The sequence below is a fragment of the Centruroides sculpturatus genome, unplaced genomic scaffold (genome assembly GCF_000671375.1).
Source record: "Centruroides sculpturatus isolate CEXI.00-Female unplaced genomic scaffold, Cexi_2.0 scaffold856, whole genome shotgun sequence".
NCBI classification, from domain to species: domain Eukaryota; kingdom Metazoa; phylum Arthropoda; class Arachnida; order Scorpiones; family Buthidae; genus Centruroides; species Centruroides sculpturatus.
In genome coordinates, this window is record NW_019385401.1 from 117,232 (window position 1) to 131,113 (window position 13,882).

At 27.3% G+C, this 13,882-nt stretch overlaps 1 pseudogene; it reads left to right on the forward strand.

The window, feature by feature from the left end:
- Positions 1–567: 567 nt before the first annotated feature.
- Positions 568–1,613, forward strand: LOC111638553 (annotated as a pseudogene).
- Positions 1,614–13,882: the final 12,269 nt, after the last annotated feature.

Consider the following 13,882-nt stretch of genomic DNA (forward strand, 5'->3'; position numbering starts at 1 on the left):
ATAATATTTTCCCAATTTAGCCATTCGAAAGTATAATTTTCTATAGCAAGCATTGTTAAAGACCTTGGTCTTTCCTGTTTTATAGAATTTATTAAATAATTTTTAACTCGTTTTAAAACAGAAAAAGATCTTTCTTTTGTTGCATTACTTAAAGCATAATTAATAAAATTCTTAACAATATTTCGGTATTAAGAAAAGTATTGATAGATGCAATGTTCTTATTTTTTATGAACTAGTACATATCGCAGTGCCGTCTTAACGCATGGATACACTAGGCAGTTGTCCGGGGGCCCACGCTAATTTATGCAAACTCCTATTCACATTGTACATTTTAAGCGGGATTAATATTTAAGCAGAATTAAGTTAAGTCGCATTGCCGAAAAAAAGGTTAACTACTTGTTCATACTAGGTAATTAAAGAGAATTATTCGCTTAGCCCTCAAGCGGGTGCACTCAATATTACATTTTAAATAATACGACGACGAACAAAAGAAAAAGAGTGTACTGTAGCCATGATTTGTTTTACACTTTTTAGTTATCTAATTTGGAAGATCCCTAGAAATCAAAAATGGTTGGAAGAGTGTGTTCTTACAATGGACGATGTAAGTTGGCGTGAAAACTTTAGAGTTTTTAAAGAAGTGTTTAATTTATTATCATTATTTCTTTTCACTTCAAAAAGTTAATCGCTACTCTTTTATCCGTAGAAATACACTGTCTCAAGTGAGTATTATTTCTTTTCATCTGAAGTGAAAATAATACTCACTTGAGACGACGTATTTCTACGAATAAAGGAGTAGCGATTGTTCTATACGCATTGGCATCATCGTCTGAATATATGACTACTTCACACCTGTTTGGTGTAGGAAAATCCACCATTTGTAAAATTGTTATAAACTTCTGCAATGCAGTTATAATTAATTTAATGTCTACCATTATCCAGTTTCTACAGACTAGAAATGAAATTGAATTAAAAATTCGTGATTTTTACGAGATTTAGAATTTTCCGCAATGCATTGGATCAATTGATGAAACACACATTCCTATTTCACCATAAAAAATACTGCATTGACTATTAAAATAATAAAGGATGGTATTCTGTGGTCCTTCTTGCTATTTCAGATGCCAAATATATGTTTAAATATATAAATGTAAGATCTCCTGGAAAGAATAATGATGCACATATTTTAAAAAATTCTCACTCTTTTAATATGCCTACAAAATATAAAATCATTAGAATTAGGGGAAAGAATTGGTGGAGAAGTTGTGTCACCTTTAATTATTGGTAACTCTGCTTTTCCTTTACAGTCAACTTTGATGAAACCCTTTCCAAATAAAACAGAGAATAAAATAGAAAAAAAACATTCAATTTTAGATTATCCACAGCTCGACGAGCAGTGGAAAATGCCTTTAGAAGATTAAAAGCAAGATTTCGAAAACTTTCTATCTAAAATAATGGATAATAGGATTGATATATCAAAACAAATTATTAAAACTTATTGCATATTACATAATTTGTGTGAGAAGAGAAACGATCCAGTAGAGAAAACATGGCTTAATGAAATAAATCAGTTTATCAGAGAGAATTTGTGTTATAGGAATAAACAACAACAATAGCAATTTCAATTAGAAATGCTACTGCGAGATGTTTTAAGGATGAATATTAAGATTATAAGGATTTTAAATTAAGTTCTCAAAACAAGATTTATTACAGGACAATACTCAGAAGTTAACTAGAATATAGTTGTACTTTAAATTCTGGCATTGCTAATATTAAATAATGTATAAAATTTTAAGTAAGTATCTGTTTGTTCTAAAATCATTAATATAAATTAATTTTTATGTGAACAGTCCTCATAACTTGAGTGTTAAATGAAACTCCTTGTAACTGCAAATTCTTTTTAAACAACTCTTGCTTAACTCTTAATTATCTAAAATTTAGAGTTTTATCCTGTTATAGCAACAATTCTTTATTTATCAAATGTTTTCGAATATCTATTATAAGTAGCCATCATCGTAAATGGATTGATCACCCACAGTCAAACATTGATAGAGATAGCGTAATTAATATGCCATTCGTATTTCTTCAAATTTGATGGTGAGGTACAAGTTCAAAACAGAGGAGTCCCTAAGGGCAGTCCCATGGCAGGTTTACTATGTGAACTAGTGCTAAGAGATATGGAAAACACTTATTCCTAAAATCAAAATTAATATTTTATTATATAAACTAACACAAAACTAAAAAAAAACTGTAGGAACAAATACACAGAAAAAAATCTAAAAAAGAACTGTATAATCATAATGACGCCGCTAGCTTATCCGCAGCATGGAAATTTTTTATAAACCACGTACTAGTTATTATTGTACACGTTCAATGATTTATCAGTAATTGTTTGTATTTTATGATTTATTTATTACTAGCTTATCCGTCGCGCATTGCTGTGATCTCAGAAGAAAGGAAATTCAAGCAAACTCGTTATGATAAAATTCAATTTACATTTTATTATTTTTATTGAAACATTATTATTATTATTCATTTCCATCGGGAAAACATTTCAAAGTGTCGTTTCAATTCTATTTATTTATTGGAATGCTTGTGGATACGCGATATTTTTTGTTTTTCCGTCTGGTGCGTACACGAATAAATCGGAAGGTTTTTCGACGCGTGAGCCGGCCACATACAGTTGTCCATGCGAGAAGCACGGATTCTCCAAATTTAGCCCACACACTCGCAGCGATTGTCAGAATGCGATATTCCCCATTTTTATATATATTTTTAAATCCTTTATCATTTTAATTATTTAATTGCTCCTTCCTCTCTTCCTTGGCATGTTGTGAAATTTCTGATAGTTGGATAATAAACCGTTTTATTGTAATTTGTCTTTTTAAATTATTTTGAGTTGATATTAAAATTTGGAAAAGGGGATCCCTAGATCGGTAAAATAAGCGAATTTCCTTCTACAACTTCGGTTGTTGTTCGGTATACAGTTAAAGTTTTAACAAAGTTCGAGCGAATACGTAATTAGCAAAAAAAAGTTGAAATAAAGTGATTAAACAAACATTATTACGAATATCGTAAATAACAGTTCACAAATGCATATATAGAAATATTTTTTGAAGGGGGAAATGGTCTTCACAATTTGAAATCGATCGAACACACTGTGCTCGAATGCTCGTGTAAACGCGCGCCATCTATCGTAGGATAAATGTACTATGCCAAAAACCTTCGCGGGAGTGTATTAAAAACTTTCCGAAGTTTTATGGCAATCGTACTATGCCACAAACCTTCGCCGGAGTATATTAAACAACTTCCTAAAGTTTCACGGCAATCGGATAAACGGTGTTGTAATGCATGAAGGACACACACACACACATACATTCATTTTTATATATATAGATTATGAGTTATATATTTTTGTATTTTATGGTTTCTTTATTATTATTTTTTGTATGGTTTGTATTTTATTTTATGTTATTATAGTTATTTCTCCTGTATTCATATTTAAAACACTATTAAGAACGTTAAAATTTCAATTTAAAAAATAATTCTATTATATATTCGATTCTGAAGATAACTGCTAAAATAGTCGAAAACGTTTGATAAATAAAGAATTTTGCTGGTACAGGCTAGAACTCTTTAAATTTTACACTTTACTCCAATTTAAGAAGTTTATTAACAAAATTATCTATTCATCTCAGAATATTGAGATTATTTTTAATTGTTTTAATTAAAGTAAAAATTCTACGTACCTATTAATACCCTACAGTTAAGATAAATCTGGGATTATTTATAATAATTAGTTAATAATTTTATTTACGCGTATATAAACTTTCAGAAGAAATCAATTACTTTGTTTCAGTTGAATGCATTTAATTCGGATTACACGAAGTTTCCGTGGTACAGAGATGAAAGAGTAACAGAGAAATGTTACCTTATCCCATCATCAATCCAATCTTGTTATATACAGTATATATAATAGAATAAATATAACATTTTTAAAAGTAATAGTGAAAGCCTATATTCCAGCTTTCCCTCGAAGTACTTTTTGTCCAGTTCGACCTCTTCAGCACTATTGCACAAATGTTATTTTTTCTATCATAAGGTCTACGATAAATGTTTAAAAAGTTTTTCCATCTTTTAATCAAATAAATGCTTATCAGTCTGCAACAATAAACCTCAGAACTAAAATACACATTGTAATGTGCTTTAGGTCGTTAATATGACGTATATCCGGCTATCAACTGTACATGAAAATTGGTGTATTGTGTGACATTTTGATGTCTAGCTCAACAGCCTTTAAAGACGTGTCGAAAGAAACAACAAAAATCAAATAGTGCGTCGTAAAATTGCGTTTGGAGCAACTTTTTATCAGCATTTCATAAGTTTTAGAGACATGAACATGACCCTAAAACTTAGAACATAAACTTAGAACTTTTGTTCTACATAAAGTAGAACAAAAGTTCACGTAAAATAAAAATAAAAGTTCACGTAGAACAAAAATTTACGTAAAATGTGATTGGTTCAATAAATATGTAAATATCTCGATAATCGTTTCCTTATCTAAAATTTCCTTGTTATTTTATATAGGGAGTCAAAAAGAAATTTTGTAATATTAAAATTTTGCAACAATTCCATGTCAGGTTCACTGACGATCGATCCGTGTATATAGTTTACGGAGGAATGTGTGGTCCCGATAAAGAGCTCCGGTCGACGTAAGTTTCCTCACTTCGTAAATATTCACTGATTATTTTGTAATAACTTTAGATGTGACCCCAAAGTTTATGCAGGAAGTATGCATGTTTCTGTTGCTTGTATCAAAGTGAGCAGCGCTGTACCAGATAAATATTATCTTGAGGTTGGTTGGTTGGTTGGTTGGTTACAGTTTATTGGCGCAAGGGCAACATAGGCCAAGCTGCGCCATGACAAATGGTGTAATTATATATACAGATAAATAAATAAATATATAATGTGAAATATTAAATATAAATAAATAAATAATATAATCTTGAGACATTGAGGCATAAATGTTCACATTGCTGAGCACTTCAATTTTCTTCAGAGACCACGGCGCAATGTTTCCATAATAGCAAGGTGTCATATCCACCTTATGTATCACTCTCCTGTACTCATGTATTCTGTATTTTCCATGGCTTAAGAATTTTGTCATCGAGATAAAAAGTAGCCAACTTCTGTTGTTTCTACCACTTTAAACGTGGTATGCAAAGAAATTTTATAATCAATTTTTGTAGTTAGTGTTGAGACCGTGAATTGGAATTTAATATCAAAAGCTACTTATAATCTAGACTATGTAAAATGTATTCACACATTTTACATAGTCCAGATTATAAGTAGCTTTTGATATTAAATTCCAATTCCAATTTTTACATTAAATTCCAATTTTTAATCCTAAATTTACTTTTTTCTATTCAACGTCTTATCACATGTAACCTACCGCGAGTTTATATTATTTTTGGAGTTAAAATATTTTTATTCGATGTAACACAATTAGAAAGTTATGCAGTTTCTATTTTTCATATTTAATTTGTAATTCCATTTTTTTTGCATTTATTAAAATAGGCTCGCAGGGTTTACAAAACCAAATGCAAATTACTAAATAATAATTTCCGATTCCACAACTGTAACGTCGACTTTACAATGATGATGTTATATTTATACCTGCGGACAACTATGTAATATATTATATAGTTTAATGAATCAATTTTTTAAATGCGAATCAGCCATTTTTCAAAGAAAATAATTAGATTTTGTTCGGTATTTAAATTAATCTGTTGTGGAGAATCGATTTATCTTCTGCAGAAAGAGTATATAAGATGACAGGTTACTATTTTTTGTGTGTGTGTGTGTCTGTTCGTTTTGATAAATTTTAAATTAAAGTGTCAATTTTTCATAATTTTCGTGTTTTATCTCGTTTTTCACTTTTTTACATATTCGGCATTTTAATTAAATCTATTTCTAAGTAACAAAAATAACGATTTTATTGAATAATATCAAAAAATGCGTATTTTAACAGTTCTTCGTTTTTTATTTTCTGCAAAATATAAAAACTTCTAAAAAATCAAATGAATAATTTGTTAATGCTAACTAAATTTCCAGTAGAATTACACTGCAAATGCAAAAGTAGACACCAGAATTATATAATACAAGTATTAAAACTGTTCCGTGAAACACTACGATTCAGTAAAGATATTTCAGGAATATTTATTGTATTATTTTTATTAAAAATATTAAATACTTCAAATTTCTAAACGATATCTCACCTAACTATGAGAAGCTTTACTACTTCGAAAATAAAAACAGCATTAAAATCTTTTACACAATTTATTTCTTTAAACTTTATTACTTACGGCTCCACAAAAATAACATCCACATCTGAAGGTTCTTTACTACTTTCTTACACAACTGCAAGCAAAGCTCCCATATTAATTAATTAATTATTAAAAGCTGTTATTTAACTTGCTTTGTATCATGTCCTCAAATCTTCAACTCAAATTTTATCCACTTATAATTAAGATGAGAAGGTTGAAAGTTTGAGGACATAAAATGAATAATGACAATGTATTTTAATGATATTTTAGGAGGTAATCCCACACGCAATTTTGGAAATAAATGACCAAAATTATAATTTAATCATATTTGCAAATATTACTGCATTTCTGTATGTAAATGCAGTGTAGTGAGGTAGGGTAACATCACCTTCCTCAATTGCTAAAAGATTATCAAAGTAAAATTTAATTGATAGCATCATTTACAAATGCTATTTTAGATGTGTAAATGATGTCAATTCTCAACATTTCTAAAAGCGTTTAAAAATTTTTAAAAATATGTTTTAATTTATTTTTTCTCCCGTCTGCTTTTACCTAAGCATTTCAATATCAAGGCCAAATTTATATACGGTCTTCAAAAGTCTGCATGTTTTTAATCTGTCATAAATAAATTATTTAGTTTTACAGAAAAACTTTTACATAAAATTTTAATTAATTATGTGATAAAAATAAAAAATAAACATTTATATATTAAATTTTAGTGAGTAATAAATAATAGCAAAAATAAAATTTTTAATTAATATTTTTTCCTTTTATTAAATGAAACCAGTTTGTTTACTTCAAATATTCACTTAGAAACTCGATAAATTCTAACTTATTTGTTTTATCATTAACTTCATTTGTAAAGATTTAATTGATTTTAGCTGACTTCACTTTTAAACTATGAAAATTAAAATCTCCTTATTAATTTTGAGAGAAAAATGAAATAAAATTTTAATGTCTTTGTTGTAATTTTACAGATGCTGGGGAGACTATCCGATTTTTTTGAAAGAGCGATATAAACTGTTGTTTTTCTTTTTTTAGGTAAGTTTACTTTATAAATATGTCTCAGACTCGGAAGAGGAAGACTTTTTCTCCAACCGTTCCGGAAAGATCAACAACTAGATTTAGGGNTTGTCAGTGATTTTAAACTTATTTGAAGCTTCAAATACGATCAAAACCACTAAGAAAAAAAGATTTAGTAGACAGTAGCATACTTTATTTTGTCTCTGATAGATCTTTGTATAGAGAAATATTCGTAGAGATAATAATTTTTAAGCTTCTTAGTAAATGCCAATAAGTTTGTCAAAATTCTCCAACACTTAAAGGCAGATTATTTAAATTTCGTACGATTAAATACATAGTCAACTTAAAGAATAGCTTTTATATTTGGAAGTTAGATGGCTATCCACAGGCAAAGTATTCGGAAGACTTTTTAAACTTCGTTGTTAACTACTGTTATCCTCTGCCTCTGGTAACTAGGGATAGCTAACAAGATCTAGGGATAGCTAGGGATCTGGTAACTTCTAACAACTTTTTGACAAATTCTCATTGCTAATTAGACTTATGTATCTTAAGAATGTATATCAGATATTTTTCCAAATTAAATGATATTAATCTGTTATACAAGATAAAAATTTATCAATTTTTAACACAAAAAATAAAATTTCATTCTTAAAAATCCAGCAACAAGTTGCTCAACTTTCCCGACAAAACATTTAAAACTTTGGTCGCGCAATCTTTATCATATTTCATTTAAAAAACTATATTTTTAACTATTATCAAATGCCAAAAAGTTTAGTTTTGAGGGTAGATATGAATTTTATAAAAAATTGAAATGCTAATAACGAGTAAAATCTTCATTGTGTTTGACGTCTAATCGCGAAATAATTACGAAAAGTTTTTAGGAAACTTGTCTGATTTGAAAAGGGAAAATAACACATTACGAAATCTCTATGTACAACGAAATGCTTATTGCGAAAAATTGCTATCATAAGATAAAAATCTTTAAACAAGTAAAACTATGTAATAATGTAAACAGAATTTGGGTTTAACGGATACTGTCTGGACCGGAGACTTTGCTTCAAAAGAATCCATTAAGAGTTGCGGTATGTTTTATAATGCCTGGCTGTTTTTAGACAATCGATACATGGCTATTCCTTTTAAATGTGTGATGAGAACAGAGGTTAGAAATAGTCAAAAATTGCCGAAATATTACTATTTTAAGGCAAATTATCTAGGAAAACTAGGAAATTTTAGTTTATTATTTTTAAAAGGTAGGGTTCGCTTAGGCAACGTACAGTACAAATACATTAATGATCTCACTACTATGCCAGGTCCGGATATTTTATTCGTGAAATACAGGTGTTCACTAAACCCAGACTTTACTGATATTTCTTAATCATTTGAATATTTATTTTTTGGAATGGATCCTCTATGAAATCTCCATTTATTTCATAGAGGAAGCAATTTTAGTATGAATTTGAGTACAATATAAGAATATGACTTATACACAATATTAAAAATATTTAATTTAAGTTTTAAAATTTTAATTTCTTTAATATAAAAAATGAAGAATGTTAAATAAAAAATGTTAAAACTTCTTAACATTTTTAAACTCTTCAAGTAAATCTAATAAAGAAATAGCTGAATAAATAATAAAATACGTATTTAAAAACTGTGGTTTCATAAATTACTTTAACATGCAAATAAAATCTAATTACATTAAAATTTAATATCTAAAACTTTCAAAAAAAATTCAGATAATAATATTTAANCAGAAAATTATTGTATATCAAAATTTTATGCAATATAAAATCTGCAATATACAGAAAGCTGTTTACTATAAAAGAGTTAAATTTTCCAATACTGTGGTAAATATGAGATCTTCCGGTGCTAGAAAGATATCGACACAATATTAAAGTTCTATACACGTGCAATGCAACATGCTCTTATCCACAGACATGCTGAATACAGGATATATACACTTACAGTAGTGATTTCAGAAAGTATGGATCAACAAACAATATTGCTTTTAAGTAATATTATATATTTAAGCTGAAATATAGGAATCTTATTATTTATATATTTAAATGTCAAATCAGAAAGTTTACGAATTATTTGTTTATTTATTTACGAACAATATAAAATGGATAAACATTTTCTCCCTAGTTTAGAACACAAAATAATAAATCCGATAGTAGACAAAATTTAAAATACAAATATAATAACAATCTCGAAAGAATTATGATAAATTTTCTTCAGCATTAACTTCAATTAATTTAAAATAAGTTTTGTTTCAATTATTAGTTAAAAGAATTATTAACTAAAGATTAAATTAATGATTTATATTTACTATTTAGTTTTCTCATCACTGTAATGCTAAGATATTCAGTCGACAGAAGCAATTAACATTCAACTCAAATGATCTCGTAATTATGTTTTGGAATAATGATTTAACCTGTCAACACTGTATATAATAATATAATAAAATTATTATTCTAAGCTATCTAAAATCTAAAGCCATCAATTTTAACATTTAAAGAGTTAAGATAATAAATCAAAATATAAGAAGACAAAGTTTGCAATAAACATTTTATTTCGTTTATGTAATTTTCATTATATGTATTATGTAAACATTAAAATATAATTAAGAAAAAATAAGACGTTGTAAATAGATATTTTTGGAAAGATTAGAACTAGAAGTTATAGCAAAATCTGTATAAAATTAAAAATCAAAAATATTATTTAGTTGTAAAAATAATGATGTTTACAACTTCTTATTCCCGTGTGGATAATTTCATAAGATACGAGGCAAAAAACAAACGTGTATTATAAAACAATTATTTAAGTAAATCGATCAATAAGCTACTGAAGGAATGTTATAATTAGAAATAAACATGGATAAAAGATAATTTCGAGGGAAAATACTCAATATTTAATGACAAGATTGTAACAAAATGTTGACTGACAATTCTCTCAACAGATTTTTCTTTATTTCAGAAAGAATACAATCGTAGACACATCAATACTAATTTTTTATGAATGAAGTGGAAATACCATATCAATTAACTGTAAGCTTGATTGACGCCAAATAAAATTATTTCTAAATATATATTTTAAAATAAATAATTTATGAACTAAAAATACAAAAATACAAAACAGTTTCAGAATATCCCAATAAGACATTTGAATTGTTTCGAAATATTTTATTTCGTTGTACAGTACAAATAAAAACATTTAATTATGTAATTATAAATGCTAATTTTTATGTAACAAATAACATTACTTATACGAATATAATTTTATTAAAAGCTCTCAGATGCTGTCATTTTATTAAATTCTGTACGTTATATTTGTACGCTTCGATTATTGTAATTCAGCTATTAATTATATCATAATTTAAATTTAAATAAATTATTTGCTTCCTGAATTTTTGACCTCAAGCTGAATTTAGTCTGCTTACTTTTATAACTTATTATATTTACATAATACTCGTTTTTTGTTAAGAGCAAGTTTTATATTAATAAATATTTATTCAACCGTTTACATTTTAACAATTTTAAGAAGTTTATATTTTAAAAATTTATCTTATTTCATTCAAACTAAGGCGATTATAAGCGTGATTTAAAAATAAAATATCTTCTAAGAAATGCCCACTTCAGGATCTCGAGAGTATCATTATAATAGTCACTACTTTTTTTATTAAAAGCCGCATATCTTTTAAAAGGATGCTCTGACATTATTAACCTTTTACGAGTCTATAACCAAAATACAATAATAAAAAACACCAAAATATTTGTAAGAATTTTGAGTATTTTACTTTTTATTGTTGTCTCTTTCCGCTTTGTAGACACAAAGAGGCTTATTAAAATCATATCTATTGCGAGTTCGGTCAATCCCACAACGAGGTGGCCAGGTGTTGAGGCACTGAGCCTCAACATCTGGCCACCTTGAAAAATTGCTCGACAATTCTCGGGAAGATTCGATCCGGGCACTTTAGGGTGAAAGCCTAATACCTCAACCAAGATGTTTGATTTAATGAGGATAAGTTGGAAATATATTACTATAATGTACTGTACACTTGTAAAAAATTAGTATTGAAATACAGACTTGTGAGAAACTGCAAGTTATATAATATATATATATATCAGGTTTAGGGTTACTTAAGGTGTACAGTATATGATAAATATTATGACGATTATAAAATTCACATGGATTTCTTGGAACGTAAATGAAATTTTAATCTGGAATTCGCGCCTAATCAACGAGTTGGTCGGAAAAATTTTCCGGGTTTTCTTCACGTGTTTAGCACCTTAATAAAGGCCAGTTTTCCATAGAAAGTTCTTCCCTCTCGACAGGTCACCGTCGTGTTGCGTTGCCTTATCCTAACAAACAAGAACAACTTGAATAAGAAATCAATATTAACTCACAACAATGCTAAAAAATCATACTTATTTCATGTTAATTAAATCTAGAATATCACGATTATGTAGATTATATCCTATGTCATTTTCTTTTCTATTCTATTCACATGTCCTGGGTCGTATGATACATACAACATAGTATAAAAAAAATAATAGGGTTTATTCTAAACCAGTTTTACGTATTCTAGTTACAGTTAATAAGCTTTTTGCTTTCGTTACTAAATGGTATATCGAGGTGACACACTACTCATTAACTAACAACTTCCTTAACAAATAACTGAACATGTTATCAAAAGGATCGATGCTCTTTCTTTTTTTTTTTTTTTCTTAAATCTAAAATTCACTATTTTTCTAATTAGGGAAAGGTTTTATTGTCTCTTTTATTTGTTTTTAACATTCGTCTACGAGGTATCGTGTTTTTATTTTATTTTCCGAATGTAAGTACTAATTTATGTAACAAATAGATTTTTATTTGAATTTATTTTAAATCTATACTTTAAAGAAAAACTCTTCGGCTTTCGTGTATAAAAAAAGTAAGTTCATACTGCAAAATTGGGATTTTTATAGATTTTTCTCAGTAAAATAAACTTCAATATTTAACAGTTTAATTTCTTTATGTAGAAATCTTGTACCACTTCAAATGACATCAAAGATCGGTTCTATTATTTTTAATAATAAAAAAGTGAATTGTCGAAACAAATATCTCTTTTTTCGAAGTCTGTCTTTTCAAAAAAACAATCAAAATTATAAATTCACACAATGACATAATTTAATTTTGTGATAATTAAATCTTTACATTCGAGTATAATTTGATTAATTAGTGAAAGGATTGTAAATTAATGACCAATTAATTAATCTTATCATAAAATACATTATCCAAGTTAATAAAGCTGCAAGTTATCATAGTCTATAAATATTTGTTTATTGTAATAAATAATTCACAGACTTGTTTGTGTGATGCTGCTTATAATATATTTAACTTAATACAAAACAGACTGAGATAATTAATCAACAATTTTTTAGAATAATCTTCTTCAAAACATTACCTTATAACGCTTATTATAAGCGTTATAAGGTAAAGTTTTGAAGAAGATATAATACGCTTTATAAATTTTATTCGCACATTTTCTATTCAAATTTCTTTTTAATTTTTTAATTTATAAATTCGAGTTTCTTTGTTGAAATTCAGAAATGGTTTTTGAATATTAAAGGACGACAGGTTATTGAACTTTCATATGTTGTCTGGTCTTCATCCGACAAGTTTTCTTTTCTGAACGGGAACTACTCGAAAAGTTCTCAGTGTCAAGGTCATAAGATCAAGTGCTATAAAATATTGGTTCCTTAATATTCTAATCAAAATATTCGTTTTAAAATAATTTTGTGTGAAATATTTATATTGTAATATTTAATAGTTTACATTTCTAATGAAATAAGTTTATTCTGAATGCTATAACATATTTATAGACGTTTTCGATTTTATAAACTGTAAATATAAAATACTTTAGACGAGATTCATATATAAATTTAAATTTTAATAGCCATTAAAGAATATATAAAGATTTAATTTGTTTTTAAGAAACTTTGAACGAACAAAAAATTTTGAAACCGTCTCGATTTAGTTTTATTTAAACATCTAATAGAAATATTTAATTAATTATCGTCGTTTAGAATTTCGAAAAATATTACATCCAAATATATAGACTATAAAAATATTAAAAATTAACATTTTAAATTATATATATAAATCGTACGTGAAAATAAGTTAAAAATCATTAAAATAAATAAGATATTCGAAAGACATTACAAAATCTAAAGCTAAAATTCATTAATATATCTATATAGGTAAATTATAGCGTATTAATTATTGTTAAAAATATATTTTATTGTTTTTTAAATAAAAACTTTGTAGAAAGAATTTGAGATATTCTGTAAATCTAGGTAGGGCAGTCCTGTTAGAAAACTGAAGTTCATCTGGACAAATGGCTTGACCCAAGTAACGGTCACATCACAAAGAGAAAAATGTTGCTCGGAGGGATTACTTCTTCCTGCTTTAAAATAAAGAAAGGTAATTGGCTTGTCATCTTAAATGAATGCTTCTGCTATATATAGGATTGCACGATAACGTTTTATAGCACA